Source organism: Typopeltis vanoorti, chromosome 24, assembly GCF_054136105.1.
Source record: "Typopeltis vanoorti isolate ZY-2024b chromosome 24, IOZ_Tvanoo_1.0, whole genome shotgun sequence".
Taxonomy (NCBI): Eukaryota; Metazoa; Arthropoda; class Arachnida; order Uropygi; family Thelyphonidae; genus Typopeltis; species Typopeltis vanoorti.
Window position 1 is genome coordinate 31,976,537 of NC_143572.1, and position 17,991 is coordinate 31,994,527.

The window sequence follows — 17,991 nt, forward strand, 5'->3', positions numbered from 1 at the left end:
TTGTGACTTTTCTCCCTTTACGGTAATTATGCCTACATTATTGTGTTATTATTCAACAATTGCTTACAGTTTTGAATGTGTATATAAAGTCAATATCAACAGTAGCCTGATTACGAACGCGTGATGAAAGGGACGGGGAGGTTTGGAGCTTCCCCCCCCCCGAATAGTATTCAAAAAGCGAATACAATTGGTTATTTTGTATAGGTCCCCGAAACTTATTATTTTAGAATTTAACCACTGGGAAAGGGTTTCTGTCCACCTCAAAACTCTGAAACAGAATTTGGAAACATTTTCCAAATAACTTTATAAGAAATTTCTGTGGGTTCACAATCCATTTCAGGCTTGCAGTCACGAGAAAGACCTTTCGTTATCGAAAAAAGCAGTTAATTGAGCTTTCAAGTGACAGTGGACTTAAAATGCAATTCCGTGATCGTGGTTTGGCTCGATTCTGGATCTCGCCTTCAGTGAAAAGTGAATTTCCAGAATTATTTGAAGAAGTCGAAAATCGTCATGCAGTTTTTTACAACCTATCCTTGAGTGAAACGATTTTCATCGCTCCTTCAAATAAAAACAAAATACAGAATTCGTCTTAGTGTGTGTGCCGATCTTCGACTGAAGTTGACCAATATTGAGCCAGATATCCAGCAACTCTACAAGGGCCGAGAAGCTCAACCATCTCATTAAAAGTAAATAGTAACATAATTATATAATTTTATTAAACAAAGGTTGGCCGACTCTCCAGCCAAAAGGCTGCGAATTCGAATCCCACTGTGGGCATGGATGTTTGTGATTGTCTCTGAAAATACTAGTGGTAGTGGTCGGCTGTAGACAGCGTTGGTGTAGATGATGATGATTTTAGTTGTGGTTGATGAAGACGGAGAGTTTTAAAGTAGGTGCCCTTCCTCGATATGTCTTTAGACTACCTGGAGGTGTTATGTAATAATAATATCGACAAGCTTTATATGTTCATTGTGCATCATATAGTTTGAATTTGGCACTTGGAAATGCTATATCTGTGACAAATAAGAAATTGCATTGGCATAATTGAAAAGGTACACAATTTCTTCAATACCCCTAGAAGACAGGACATCCTTGTTGTTTATAATATTATAATATTAATATCTTTTAAGATATATAATATCTTTATTTAGCTTGCAAAAAATATTTGCGTGCACCTTACCATTGTCTAAAATAATGCAAAAATCTGACAGTGACCTCTTAATTGCCCTAAATTTTGTTGATGATGTTGTGACTCAATTAAATACCGTTCGTGAAACACCAGCTTTTTCATTTAAAGATATTTACGATGAAGTATGTATAAAAGCCAATAATTTTAATATTGACATTAGAAAGCCAAGGACTTCATCAAAACAAACATTAAGGTCCAATGTTCCAACCAATTCTGACATTTTGAAATATATTGTTTTCTCTTCTACCAAATGGAAAAGATGCTCCAACAGCAAGTGCAATGGAAGATTTTCGTCAATTGTGTGAAATTTATGCCAGTGATTTGCCTTATACAAATCCAGCAATTTTGAACGCCGAATTCAAGTTGTGGTATAAGAAATTTGAAAAACCGTTTGCAATAGCTCCATGCAAAAATGCCGTTGATGCAGTTTAAAGTGTGACAAAATGATATATCTTAACATCTATAACTTATTAAAAATATTTGCAACGCTTCCGGTAACAACACGCGTCAGTGAAAGGTCATTTTCTAACTTACGCCTTTTAAAAACCTATTTAAGATCTACCATGACACAATCACGATTGAACGGACTGGCTTTGCTATATACACAGAGAGAGATTGATGTAACCACGACTGAAATAATTCAAGAGCTTTGTAAAAAGAAAAGAAAACTGGATTTTATTCTTTAAATAAATTTTTATAATCACCTAATGAATTTTATTGAATGAATGAAATGTAACGAATTTTAGTTGAACGGATAAAAATATTTTTAATTCAAATTCATTGTATTAAAAATATTTTTAGCAGTTCAACTACCCCCCCCCCCCCCCCCACCAGGTTAAATCCTGGGTGCGCCACTGGAAAGCGATGCGCATCTGTTTCTTAAAATTCCCAAAATGTAGAAAGCATTTCGTTTTCCACAAGTGTTACATCTATCAGCGTTATTAATTCTCCAAAGAACTATAACCAGAGATCATAGTCTAGGACAGGGGTCGGCAACCTGCGGCTCCGGAGCCGCATACGGCTCTTTGAATGAATAATTGCGGCTCTTTTCGTTATTAAACGATCTATCTAAACATAGAAATAAAAAGAAATTTTTTGTAGGTCAAATGACCCCTAACCATATGTCGATATTCAAAAAACGTCAGTTTACATTGGGCGCGATCAGCCAGGCAGAGCGCTACTTTGTAGCGAAATTTAATTGCTACAAATTGAATTAATTTGTAGCGAATGGCTATCGCTATGGTAGCGCTTGCCTGTCTGAACGCGCCCATTGTCTTCGCTTATAGTGCAGGTGTGGTCTGTAAATCTGCTCACTTTGTTAAAATAAGTAAAGGCTTGTAGTGGACGTTGTCGTGCTTTTATTTACTGGTGATTGTGTTAGGTAACGTGAATATTGTAACATTCAATTAAATATTAACAAAATAAAATATTTTTATAGTATTTAAAATGTCAGCAAAGAAGAGAAAGATAGAACAAGAAAATCGGGAGTTTAAAAGTGAATGGACCGAAACCTACGCATTTGTAGCAAATACAGCAGGATTTCCAATGTGTTTAATACGCCATGAAAAGCTTTCAAATAATAAGAAATCAAATATACTAGGACATTTTTTAAATAAACACGATACATTTGACAAGGCATATCGACGGGGAGATGAAAGAAAAAAGCAGTAGAGTTGCAACGCAAAGTAAACCTAACTAAATCTTCATTTTCCAAATGGATAGAAGAATTAAGAAATACGTTTTATGGCCGTTCAAGAAGTTGTTAACCGAAGAAACACCAGGATTCTCCATTGCCTGTGACGAATCATGTGATGTGGATGACATTGCACAGATTGTATTTATTTGTAGATATGTAAACTCTCAAGAACCTCAGGAAGAATTACTCGATATACTGCCACTTACAGGACAAACTCGTGGAGAAGACATTGAAACTGCTGTTACCACTTGCTTGAAAAGTAAGGGTATTAATATTAAGAAAATAATATCTATCGCGACCGATGGGGCGCCGACCATGAAAGGTACAAAAAGAGGTTTTGTTTCTTCATTTAAAAAACAAATTTTGCATGACGTGTTTTCCCTTCACTGCATAATCCATCAAGAGCAATTTTGTGCACAAACTTTTCCAAAAGAGATAACAGTAGTGATGGATTTGATTGTAGAAATTGTTAATAAAATAATGGCAATACCGCTACATCATCGGAAATTTTGTGAACTTCTTAAAGAAATCAATTGCGAATATTCCGATCTTCTTTTGCATAACAGAATAAGATGGCTTTCCAGAGGTGCGGTGTTGATGCGATTTGCCACCTGCCCTGGAGAGGTTAAGTTGTTTCTAAGACAAAAGGACCTTGAACATGCACAGTTAGAAGATACTCATTGGTTACAAAAATTCTACTTTATGGTGGATAGGACTTCCCATTTAAACGCACTAAATAAGGAACTACAGGGAAAGGGAAATGCAGCAGTTTTGCTTTCAGAAGAAGTGATTTCATTTGAACAAAAATTATATTTGTTTGCGACAGACTTAGAGAAAGGCACATTATTATATTTTCCTACGCTGAAGAAATATCAACAAGAACAAGCTGATAATTCCATAAATTTAAACTTTTTCAAAGAAATTGTGGTAAATATGCGATCTGAATTTAATGGGAGATTTGAGGAGTTTAGAAAGAACAAGGCAACTATATCATTTTTATTGCGACCACTTGAAATTAATCCTGCCGAACTAAATTTTTCACCCTTTGCTGGAATTGATGAGGCTGCATTTCAACTTCAGTTAGAGGCCCTGAAAACCCAGGATTTGTGGAATTCAAAATTTAGAAATCTTAAAGCTGACCTGGAGGAGTTGGAAAGACAAAAATCTACCCTTGCAATACAATATAAATGGTCTGAAATAGAAGATCTTAAAAAGCAAGATCAGATTGTATTTGACACGTGGAATTGTTTACCGGACACTTACATTCAGTTAAAAACATACGCATTTGGACTGCTATCGATTTTCGGATCGACATATTTGTGTAAGCAAATATTTTCTAATATGAATTTTATTAAAAGTAAGTTGAGAAACCAACTAAACGACGTGAGTTTTTCGTCATGTTTGAAAATGAAAATTACGGCGTATTCGCCGTATATTGAGAAACTATCCGAAGAAGTTAAACAGCGCAACTCGCACTAAGAAGATATTTTAAATTAAAAAAATTAAAGAAATAAGTATGTTATTGGATTTTATATATATGCTTTTGTAAGGAAAAGGAAATCTTTTGTTTTATTATTTAATATTTTAAAATATCATATAATTTCATGTGACATGTCACCCCTGTGTTTCTTTTTTACAAGTATGATAACGTGTTACTGTAAAAAAAAAATTAAAAAAAAAAATAAAAAAAAAAAAAAACGGTGCGGCTCCCTAATTTTTTTTTTTTAACAGATATAATTTTATTTTAAAAATGGCTCTTCACTCCAAAAAGGTTGCCGACCCCTGGTCTAGGATAAAGAGCTCCACATCATTTCACAGTTGAGATGATGCACCCTAGGTATCAGAACCCACACTCGCCCATTCGATCCAAAAAATATGCATAGTGAAACATCTCTATATCACTGCTTCCAAAATTCTATGGACCGGTAACTATGTTCGGTCAGCAGTCGAAAATATTAATTGCTTTGGCTGACGTTTGGCTTATATGCAGGTGCCTTAGCAAACATTAAAAGTATGCAAACATTTATTTAGCGCCCTAATGCTAATGTGTATATTTCTAGAATTTTTTTTTTTTTTGAACATTGAACTGCTGATCGATCACGTTCTCCCTAGTATCCTTTGTGAGTCTTTATTAGTTCTTTGTGGTTCTTCCAATCTATATCTCGAATTTGATGACATCCTTATGTTTTTACAGAATGAATGACCAGATACGCCACTGATATGAGCTTGCCATGGTAACACTTCCTTATAAATCCCCCTACTCCGAAGGCCATTGATATATACAGTCGACTGTAGACTATCAGTTTTCCTCCTTCAGCAGTATAGGCCACGTATAGTTGGCCAAGCTAAAACTGCTCTGTTTGACAACACAAATTAAAAATAAATAGCTGAAATACTTTTCACGAAAAAATCTCAGTTTTATATCATCAAGCAGTACTTCAGGAACCAAAGCGTTCCTGACAATACGAGAATGCTTTGAGACCAAAGTGTTGGTCCAAAACAACAATAAGCAGAAATATCTCATGGGGTTAAGAAGAACGCCAAGGGAACAGACTTTTACTGTTTTTAGTCGCCAGTAATGATGTAATAAATGACAGAAGGAATGTATATTGGTTTCAGTGAGAATAGATAGAGGGCAATATATATGACTATATATTGCCATTTCTCAGTGAGATACTGTAGATACTTCGATAACCAAGAAAAATATTTCATAAGGATGAGAACACTAATCAGTGATGTCAGGAAAGGCGAAGACTAACATTTCTCTGCTACTACACAAAAATACCAACTTTGTTTTTGATAGATTGCACTTTTTTTTCAAATGTTCAGGGTGTCATATTATTTTCTGCTTTCGACTGCCAAAAAGTATTTCGATATTGCACGTGCAGTTTAAGCTGTATGCATTATTAACCACATAAATCTAGTATCCTTCTGCAGAATAGTGTGTGTGTGTGTGTGTGTGTGTGTGTGTGTGTGTGTGTGTGTGTGTGTGTGTGTGTGTGTGTGTGTGTGTGTGTGTGTGTGTGTGTGTGTGTGTGTGTGTGTGTGTGTGTGTGTGTGTGTGTGTGTGTGTGTGTGTGTGTGTGTGTGTGTGTGTGTGTGTGTGTGTGTGTGTGTGTGTGTGATGTCATTTCCATTCTTTTCAGGGCACCTTAAATCAGCATTTCCCAACTGCAAGAGTGAGAAACAACATTGAATATCATAAAGAAATATCTGTAGCAATTCCTTACCTAGTTCAGAATTGTTTTACTTATAAATAGTTCCGTTTCCTGTATCTGTTAATGCATTACTTCTATTTTAATTATTGAAAAGGCCTTGCTGTAGGTTTTTTGAATTTGCCGAACCCTGGTCATAACTTTAAACAGTCCAAAGAGCTTTAATTTAATTTGCGTTTATTACTTAGTATGTGTTGGAAACGAAAATACGATCAAAGACCCAGAAACTATACTGGATTCTGATACCAGTTTAGTAACACCCTCAAATGTGAATTTGTATGACTTATTAGGAAATATGAATACCAATTAGAAATGTCTATTTATTTCGCATACATATCGTTCAAATAAAACTTTTTAATGATAATAGATCAAGAAAGAAAGAACGAATTACAGGATTATAAGATAAAACTATGTCAGTTGACGTTCACGCTTGCTGACATGATGCAATACGTTTTCCATTGTCATGTTTCCCTCTTTTGAGTTTTTGGATGTTTCTTCTCTTATATCATAAACCGTCAAGATAGGAAAGAAAGAAAACAACGCATCACAAATGGGACAAGACGAAATACATACAGGATGAGGAATTGTAAAGTAAGGAAGATACATCCCTCAGAAAGCTATATTTTATTTAGTTGCCGCTATACTCACTACCCAGGCGATTTCTTTTCGATTGATAAGTACAGTGAACTCTCTGAAAGAAAGTAAAGCATAATGTTCTCCATAGGCAAGTTATATAAACTAAGAAAGTGTGTGCGTAAATTCAGTAGGACCAAAAATAAATAAATAAATAAAATATGAAACGTTAACATATTATAGTTGGTCAACAGTTACAACACTTTATTTATAAGAAATTTGCCTCATCCACCAAATGCTGGAAACCTACGAGTACATTTCGAACATATATGAAAACCGAATCCTAGGTGGAAAGGCGTTAAATCATTCCTTGCTTCAAATAAGTAGTAATGTCTCTCAACGCAATGAAACATCGTCTATCACCTGGGGATTTTCATAAACAACCATTTTACAGCGATGTTTCAAACTCACAATAAAGTGTAAACTTGATTCACTCAGCCACCAAGGTAAGAGTGAACTTTCAGCGAACATTGAGGTAGAAATATCTGAGGCATTTCAGAGGTGGTGAAAAACGGTAATGTGTTGTTAGAGATCAGTAGCTGGAAGTTTAAAGTTAAGAAACTACTTAAAAGAAGAAAACTGAACGAAATAAAAGCGACATATTAACAAATGTTAGAATTTTATTTTCCAAGTGGAAAATAAAATTCTAAACCTCTAATATCTTTCTCTAAATCCAGAGTAATTTAATAAGAAGGTGAGACACCTTTTGGAAACTCTTATAGGTAAATATGACTTCTCCATTACTTCTGCCTTAATATCTCTACTTCTGGGCCTGGCTCCCATTGACGAGACCTAAATAAAGGTCGAAATCGGTCTGGGTAGTGGTCCCTTCCCTTAATGCATAGCATTGCACATGTCCACAAGGAGATGTGCTTTGCATTATGGGAGATACTGAGACAAGGAGTGATGAGAACTTGATCCACCTTTACTACGAGTTGCCTCAGTCCTGAAGATACTTCAGGCGCAAACTTTGCTTACACTTGGATAAAGGATTAAATTTATTATAGTCTAACCAAGTGGAAAATAAACTTCTAACATAGATTCTGGAGTTTAAGTTTCTTCAAATGATTTTTTTAGTAAAAAAATTTTCTTTTAAATTTTAATTTAAAACAAAACATTAACGTTGAGGACTGAATAGGGGTATTTCGATTGGTGAATATTTAATAGAACTTATCTTAAAAAAGCCTCCGAATTACAGTCGTTAGTATGCCTTAATAGTATTGAAACTGGTGGGGAAAATGTCCAAAACAATTAAAACACTAATGATATAATCGGGAGAATGTTATAATATGAATATTGTGTGTTTATTGGATTTATTCGTTAATTTCATATCGCACTCTCCGTCATATGAGCTAAGGTCAAACCATCCTCACCCTACTCTCGTTCATAATCGACGTTCTAACATTACAACCATTATTGTGTAGGAGGACACGGGGATGATGCGAACTTAGAAAACATCATTTTATCCGAGTTTAGTGACATCACGAAAGGGTCAAGATTTGGACTCTTTCCTTGAAGCAATTAAGTACACGTAATATCATTGCTGCCAGACAAACGAACTAAGATGACATAACTTGGTAATGGAAAACGAGGAAAGTACGATGAGTGCAACAAGACTTGCGTGTTGTTTCACTAAAAGTAATTGCAATGATATTGCACCTCGATTACTATAGAGGTTTTGCGAAATAGAAGTTGGCAATAAAAACTAAAAAAAAAAAAAGTGACTTGCGAAACACGCAGTTGGATGGGATTGTGGATAACTGTTCATTATTTCCTGTTCAGTCAGGCAGACTCTAATAAAACTATTTCTGGAGACAGAGATTACAACATCAAATAAGTTCAATAGAAAATAAAATAGTTTAAAAAACTTATAATTTCCAAAATAGCCAGTATGAACTGGATGGATTCAAGGTTTTGTATACCAAATCAAGTTAAAATGCAACTATTCAGCCTCTCCTCTATTAACGACTTAAGCACAATTAATCAATTGAAGACTTAGAATCTCGCATAGCAAGTTGTGTTCTGGTAAGAGATTCTAAGTCTTCAGTTGATTAATAAATCTTTAAAAAAAAGATGGAGCACTTTGATATAACGAAAAAAGCGCGTTTTCTTTTTTTCTATTTGACACCTGTCACTGTTTGAATTTCTACTGATTTCAATTAAATATAAATCAATTCTTTAGTCCTATCTTTTGGAAATGGACAGCTAGACCTCTCAACGATATCCCACTCATGGTTGCTGATGATCCTGAAGGCATTAAAGAGAGGGCTATCGATAGACAATTGCCTCCATCTCGTGATCTTGAACCCTTACATGAATTATAGTCTGAAATAATGTAATTTCTACGGTCCATATTTTTACGTTCCAAGTGAGTTAAATGGGGATTAAAACCTAAATTTCAGGGAGAAAAAAAAAACTACTTGTCTGCGCCAAAGATCGAATAACCTGTCTGAAAAAGAATATAAAAATAGCCTATAAAACGTTATTCTAGTTAGTGACTAGAATCGAAATCAGAGGTTTCCAAACTTTAATGACTTGTTTGGTTTAGTAACTCTAGATTTCTAGAATTATCTTTGTGAAGAAATATTTTCTTTAAAGACCCCCTAAAATAATCTTAGAAACTCACACTGGTTTTATTAGGAACTAAAGACCCCTTCAAACTTGCCAAAGTCCTTCCAGGGGTTCTGTACCGACTACATTGGGAATCCCTGATTTAAATTATAACTGTCGAAATACAGTTATGTTACAAGGAATCAGAAATGTCCACATATGAAATTTCTTGCGTTTTCTAAGTAGCCTGTAAAAATTGCCATAATTGGCCTAAAATGTAGGGAGAGCAAGAGGAAACGAATCGTTCAACTAATTTTGACCAAATTCGAAATTTAACTGTTTTTGACAATGCTAAAAGTCTCCTGAGAAATTCAACCCAACTGGAATCAAATAAAATGTGGACGGATTGTTCGGAAGCCATTCTCTGCACATGATCGTCCAGATCGCTTCGTTCAACCATTTTTGATCAAATCTGAATATTGTTTTCCAAATTACTTGAACTCCTCTAAGGATAATTGAACCCTACACCAGTGGAATAAAGCCTGTGGAGTTCGAAGGTCACGTCTTCCCCAAACACCAGCAGAGGTCACATTATTCAAACCATTTCCGACAAATTTAAAATAGTCATTTCTTAAGTGGCTTAAGATATCCTGACAACTTCCACACAGTTCGACCTATGACCAAAAAAATTAAAAAAATAAAAATAGACCTTTGAGCAGATAAAAAAATATTTATTTTGGAAAGATAGTATTGAGTGACATAACTGCATTTTTTATCTCTTCAGCAACAAACATTCAGCGTACCGCTAAAGAGAGCGCTTTACACTCACTGCTTGATGTTTAGAGTCTCTAACTGCTTTTATTAAATCCGATAACCTCTCGGTCACTTCCCTCCAATTCACTGCATTGTGGAGTTTCGTATTTCAATGATACCACTGATCTTTAATTGGCACTTAGATTTATTTTCCATCTCGCATAATGTTTTAAACTTATATTAGGAGGAACTGAAATTAACCACACAAATTATACATCTACACAGAAAATATTACACTCGTTTGGCCAGCTGGCATACGTCAATATTATCTCACGTATGTCGCTTCTGAGTTCTCAAATCATAACTGTAACCAGTAGAAACATTTTAAAGGGCATGTGCTTGTACGACTTAGAACAGATGGAGCGGTAAGCAGCTGATGTGGATTTTTAAATGATAAAACAGAAAATAAAACAAAGTGAGTTTGCGAAAGAAAAAAAAAAAGAAGAACAAAAAAATTTAAGGACAGTGCCCAAAAATAGAACGATATCCTTGAAAGGCGTATGATAATCACAGTGCATAAGATTAAGTAAACGCTGCATAATTTCCTGATTTTTTTTTTTTTTCATTCAACATCAGTGACGTTATTTAAACCCAACAGTCTGCTGTTGAGATAAACCGAAAGATGAAAATGCGTCCTTATACCCTGATATTAAATATTTTACGTATTAATCATTTTCTAAATATTAACACATTCTTTAGGACAGATCACGAAGTTCAGTTAAATGAAAACGCATATCAAAATTGCAAATGTAAATGAAATATCTTTGATCAAATTAAAAAAAAAATAAATAAATAAAGAGTTGGAGCTTTTATAATTGACCTTTAGCTTGAGTATTCGGTGACGGGTACAACATAAAGTTTTCCGTGTTAGTCGACGGAAAGACTGGTTTTGTAGGCGATAAAAAAGGTGAAGCTAGACTTGTGGACGTCGTTATGAAAGGAGAACCACGGACATTGCCTTTGGAGAGGAATGGATGAGTGTGTGTGTGTGTGTGTGTGTGTGTGTGTGTGTGTGTGTGTGTGTGTGTGTGTGTGTGTGTGTGTGTGTGTGTGTGTGTGTGTGTGTGTGTGTGTGTAGTGAGGGGGGGGGGAATGAGTGATATCTTCGAAGTGCCAACATACTTGAACAGATCTTGTTCTTCAGTATCGTCACTGCAATTTATTTGGTCATCACCCTTAATTTTGGAACAAGCACATGAATAGTATCCTTCATTATTATAATAATACTGTAGTATTCTATGAATGAACTTGAAATATATATATAATTACATGCTTTTTTTTTTTCAATTTTAGATTTTTTTTTTTTTTGGTTTTTTCTTTTTTTATTTTATATATGCATTCTTTCATATATTTAGATACACCAAATAATAATATGTTCCATAAATCCAACCTTAATTTTGATTTTAATCAGACAATTTTAGTGTCAAAATGTATTGAAATGACAAAAAATGCATATACCTTTTCGACGTCACGGAACACTTTTGATTATAAGAAAAATTTGAGGAACACCAAAAGCATTCGGGTCATAAAACTGCAATTAAAATATTCATCGACTTGCCTTTTATAAAAATGGAACTTATTGTAATAAAATACTTGAGTCGGCTTTTGCAGATTTCAGCAATATCAGGTCTAATATGTAATGTAGCTACCCTCATCTGTTTGTCTATATTAGTAAGTCTTTCACGCGTTTTAGTTTTTATATTGGTTAATATTGAGAAACTGAGCTCACACAAATATGATGTTGAAAGCTGTAACAAAATTTTCAGTGCTCTTGTGGAGAGAGCTGGGTATTCGGATTGGATAAAAGTCCAAAATTCCTCAAGAGTTATTTCAGAGAATTTAATTTTCAGAGTACGATCCGTTGACAAGGTAACTAATTCTTCTTCTTTGTTCTTCTTATAACGAAAATTCACAACTCGATGTATTAACTGCGACAAATGGATTTCGTCTCCAATCATCATTATATGTATTTAAAGAAGGAAAGTAACTTAAAATCTTTTCTTCCAATATTGTTAAATGTTCTGTTATAACGGAAATAATTCCTTTGACTTTTTTTATAGTGCGAAGGAAACATATCTACTGTATTTTTATTTTTCTGATTTTTTTTTCTGATAGTGGTTAGCGTAACCACTCCCCAGCCAAAAGGCTGCGGTTCGAATCCCGCCGTGGGCATGAATGTTTGTGATTGTCTGTGGAAATACTAGTGGTGGTGTGGTTGGCGATAGATGGCGTTGGTGTAGTTGCGGTCAATGGTGGAGACAGAGTTGTAGAGTAGATGCCCTCCCTCGATTAGTCTTTGGACTCCCTGGAGGTGATAAATAATATTTTTTTTATTAATAATAATAATTTTTTTATTGTTCTTTCAAATATTTACATATGTACAATGATCATCTATTCAGTATATTATTTTACAAGGTTCAGCACTTTGTGCTACATATCATGAGATTTAAATAGTAATGATGATAACAATTTTTTTTTAAATAACAATCATAATAATAATTTACAATTATATTGCTCAGAGTTACATAAGTAGTATTGTATTACATGTTGTAGTTTACTACTTTTTTTTTTCAAGTTTGAAAAGGTGTGATTATACAACAGTATTTACACATCTGCAATCTGAATATTATATTTCCTAATTCTCACAAACATACAGTGTAAACTCATGATTTACATTTAAAAGAATTTTTTTATTACATTGCATACATTTGTTACAGTTATTATATACATTACTTACATTTGATTACATGTGTTACTTACATTATGTACATTGGTTTACATATAATACATACGAATTTCTCCCACGCAAATTTCTCAATCACAGATTTCGCAGCTTCCCAACACAGCAAAAAAAAGCAATTCATAATAACCAACTGGTGTCATCCTCAGATAAGCTTACATATAAGCTTCGAGGATGAAAGCAAAGAAATTAGTTCTCATCCAAGATGTATCATATGTAACCAAATGCATGTAATGCACGCATCACATGAAAACCAATGTATGTAACGTATGTATGTAACGTATGTATGTAACGTACGTATGTAACGTATAATACATACGTTACATACATTGGTTTTCATGTGATGCGTACATTACATGCATTTGGTTACATATGATACATCTTGGATGAGAACTAATTTCTTTGCTTTCATCCTCGAAGCTTATATGTAAGCTTATCTGAGGATGACACCAGTTGGTTATTATGAATTGCTTTTTTTTTTGCTGTGTTGGGAAGCTGCGAAATCTGTGATTGAGAAATTCGCGCGGGCACACTCACACATACACACACGCATGCACGCACAATAACTTGGAATGTACTGATGCATTGCTGAACTAAAAGCCCGAACGAATATATTGTGTTTCATTAAATTTGTATGGTATTTTGGGTGCGTGTTTCTTGTTCGTAGTATGTCCTTAGAGCTCTTTTCAGGCTATTGTAGTTTGTAAGGTTTCTGTATTCAAAAGGTAATTTGTTTATCATGTCTGAGATGTAGAAGTTTCTCGTGGCCTTTCCGTAGTGATTATTGTATTTATATGTGATATAATTAGTAGTCTGAGGTCTTGTTATATGGTAAATATTTCTGACTGTCCTGTAGTTGGCATCAAAATAATGTTTTAGCAAAGCTGCATAGTGACATAAATGTTTTGCTGTCAGTATTTTGTGTTCTGACATTGCAATGTTTATAAGGTCGTTATTTTCTCTTTGTTCCCAAAAAATCAGTTTTGTCATTTTGTATTGTAGCGACATTAATCTATTTAATTTGTAGGGTGTGCAGAAAGCATACGTTGTTATAGCGTATCTTAGTATATTTTGGCATAGTGCTTTGTATATTAGTGTTTTTAGGCGTATGGGAACTATGTTTTTTAACCTGTAGAGTTTGTCACTTATTGTTCGGAGTTTGTTGTGTAGATGGTTTATGTGGCTATTCCAGTTCTTATCTGCATCGAAGTAAATGCCAAGGTATCGTATTGTTTCAACCTGATTGATTGTAGTGGTTTTGCTGTTCTGTGTGTTTTTTATGTTGGAAAGTGGATGTTGGATGGTTATATATTTGTTATCAACTTGTCGAGTCAGTGGATTTCTGAATATCATTAATTTTGTCTTTTCTGAGTTTAGGTGTATGGAGTTTTTCGTGAGCCATTCTATGATCAGATTTATGTCATGTTGCATATTTGTTTGGGCTATGCTTGCGTTATTATGGATGGATATTATAGCTGTATCGTCTGCGTATTGGAATATCTTACCTTTGAGTGGTAGATGATTAATATCGTGCGTGTAAATGTTGAATAGAGTTGGGGAGAGTACAGCTCCCTGTGGTACTCCACAGGTTACTGGTAGCTCTCTGCTTCGGTTTGACCCGATACGTGTGATATGCTTTCTATTTTGGAGGTAGTTTGTAAACCACCTGCGAAGAGGCCCGTCTATTCCAACATGCCTCAGCTTTTCTAACAAGGTTTGATGTGTAAGTGTATCGAATGCTTTAGTTAGATCAATAAAGACTACCATAGCAATTTTGTTTTTGTCTAAGGCGGTATTAATTACGTCTGTAAAGTCTTCCAAGAGAGATGTTGTTCCCTTATTTTTCTGAAAACCATATTATGTTTTGGGGATAATATGAAAGATCTCAGTGTATGCTGTGAGTTTCTTCAGTATGATCCGCTCCATAATTTGATTGATAATTGGTAATGTTGCTATGAGTCTGTAATTGCTGATTAAATTTCTTTTTCCATGTTTGTATATGGGTGTGATTATGGTTGTGTTTAGCATACTTGGTATCTGTTCAGTTTTAAATATTTTATTTATTAGTTTTAGTAGGATAGGACTTAAACTAGTTGCATGTTGCTTTATATCTTTAGGTCTGATACCATCTATTCCTGGGCCTTTGTTTGGTTTGATTTGATGTATTGCAGAGAGAAGTTCTGCATCTTTTATGGTTGGGAACCATAATGCCTGTTTTGATTGTAGTCCAAGTGGAGGGTCTCGTTTTGTGATTGGGGGAATATTTCTGTGCAGTTCTTGGATGGAGTCTGCAAAGTATTGGTTAAAGTCATTTGCTAGTTGTTGGATTGGTTTTCCGTCTTTCCTGAAGCTGTGTTTTATGGTTTCGGAGGCGGTGGTGTTGGGAACAAAATCTAGCATCTCATTGATCAGTTGCCAGGTTTGTTTCATGTTGTTTTGTGCAGAGGTTAGTTTGTCTCTGTAGTAGCTTCTTTTTGCATTTCTGATTTGTGTTGTAAGACGATTCCTTGTTATCTTATATTCAGTTTTTAAAGCTGTGTTATTTGGATATCGCTTTAATTCTTTCCATAAAGAGTCCTTTCTGTGTATTTCTAGGATTAAGTTTTGTGTGTTATCCAAGGATTTTGTGTTGTTTTTGAACGAATTCGGACTTTCTTTGTAGCTTTCTTATATATTTCCTCCAGTGTGAGTTTAATGTTGTTGTATAAGATATCTGCTGAATCTGATGTCAGGTGTTCCCAGTTTGTTTTTCTTATTTCGTGATTGACTATTTCTTCGTCTATTATTGTCTTCTGTCGCTTTTCTTCTGTGGGACATTGCATGGATATTGTCTTGGTGTGCAGGGTTAGAGCGGTGAAGTAATGGTCTGCTACTTTGCACTTTATGACTGATGTAGTGTAACTATTTGGTGGTGCTCGGACGTTTATATGATCTAGACAGGAGGCAGTGATAGTATTTCTGAATATTTCTTCTCTGGTACATGATGTTATTGTTGATATTAGATTATACATTGAGAGTGTGTCTAGGTATTGTACAGTGTTGTTCTGGTTTTCGTTTGCAATATTTATGTTTATGTCGCCAATTATCATTAGGTGTTCGGTTGAGCATATTTCTTGGCTTGAAAGAAAGGAATTGAGTTCGTTCAATAATTTTATCATGTTTAGGTTTGGTGGCCTGTAAATAGCATTTAGTATTATGGGATGCTGTGTATTAGTGGTATTAGTGATTTCGAGGCAAAGGGTTTCAGCATGCTCAAACTGATTGGCCGTTTCTTTTGCTATTAATTTTTGTTTGATAAATATTAATATTCCACCCCCTCTTTTTGTTTGGCGGCATGATCTATGTTGTTGGAAGCCTGGAATTTGGAAAGCAGTCGCTTCGTTATTAGTTATGAATACTTCTGTAAGAACCAGTATATCAATAATATCAGTGTAATTCCTCAGATAAGCCTGTAACAATAACCAGTGTTTTCTGATGCTTCTGATGTTAATATGCAAGTTTGAGAGACCTCTCGCTTGTACTGTGTTTTGTTTCCATGCATCAAGTGATTCGAAAGTACAATTACTGATGTATTCTGGTGTAATTACATCTATCTGATGGTTCACATTCATTTTTGTTGTGTTGAGAGCTTCTTTTTGAACTAAGTTGGAGTCTTTTGTTTCACTCTGGCAACCTGTCTATATCTTCCGAGCTTTTTATTTGTATAGACTTTGAAGTCTGTGACTTTCTCAGGAATATTTTGCCGTCTTTGATCCATAAAATTTGATACTTTTTTTTCTGTTTTTTCTTTTCTTGCTTGGTACAAAAGATTCTGATTGAAAGGTGTTAAATACTCAGATAGAAAGATTGGCGTATTGTCTTGCGATGCATTTAAATCCTTGACTACTGATTTTTTCAGTCTGCTCGCTTTTTTGAGATTGTCTCTTGTAGCCTTGCTTGTCAGAGGAACTATGACTGATGTAGGTCGTGGCGAGCCTTGTTTTCTGTTCTTCCTGGGAAACCGGTTTATGGTTTGAATATCATTATGCTCTAGGGGGATGTCAATTGCATGGCCTAACTTTAAAACTACGTCTCTGAGATTTTCTGTGGATTCGGTTTCTGGAAGACCGTTTATGACAAGGTCTTCTTTATGTTGTTGTTGGTTTAAAACTTCGTATTGTTGTTTGAGGGAATTAAATTCTTGACGGAGTTCCGATGTGTCTTTGATCAATTTGTGCTGTCTGTCCGTTAATGCGTTAATGCTGGTTTTAATGTCTTTTACCGTTCAAGACTTCTTCGACTTTTGAATTATTAAATTAAACAAACTCTTCATATTCGCTCATTTTTTTTTTGTTATTTCTTTGTTCTGTTTATCAAATAGTTCTTGGACAAGATCTACCAAGCTGGCTTTTAAATTTTCTAAACCTTTTTTCTAGCAATAAATTTACGGAATTCAAATTATAAGACTCACCGATATTTTGTTGTCTGTTCAGTTCATCGTCCGATTCTGCCTCCGGCGTAATCAGTTGTGCCGTGGGTGGCGGCGTTTCTTTGTTCTCTCTACAGTTTAGGCACTTCCATTCTTCTCGTTTGGCATTGGATTTACGTTGCCAAGTTGTTTCTGAAAGTCCGGAACATGTAAACTGAAGATTCCTATGGCATTATATGACTTCCGTCGGACGGTAATTCCTTCAGGCACTTGTTGCACTTCATGACTCACCTTTCTTCCTTTGGACAGCTGCAAAGATGGCGACGTCCTTTGTCCTATACTCGTTAGCAACCGCGGTGTACGCTTCAATTTTTAGCACACTCAGATTGTGGATTCCACTTGGCCGATTTCGATTAATTATATGTCACTGTCTTCAGCGTGACAAGTAGAGTTACTTTATGACACTTTTAAATTAAAAACAGGAGTTAGAACCACATTAAAACTATAAAAACGGGACCAGCGATACAACCATGCAACTGTTCGTATGCCTACACAGCGCCCTCTGTCTAATAATAATAATATGTGGTTTTCCCAAAGAGTTACTTTTTTCTGAAGAGTTGACAATTTATCAGTGGATGTTAAAATATTTTCATTATTTCCTTGGATACTTGTATTAACTCTATTTAAGTAATTAAAAATATCGGCTAAATATGCCATTTTAGCACACCAAATAGCGTTTTGAAGACA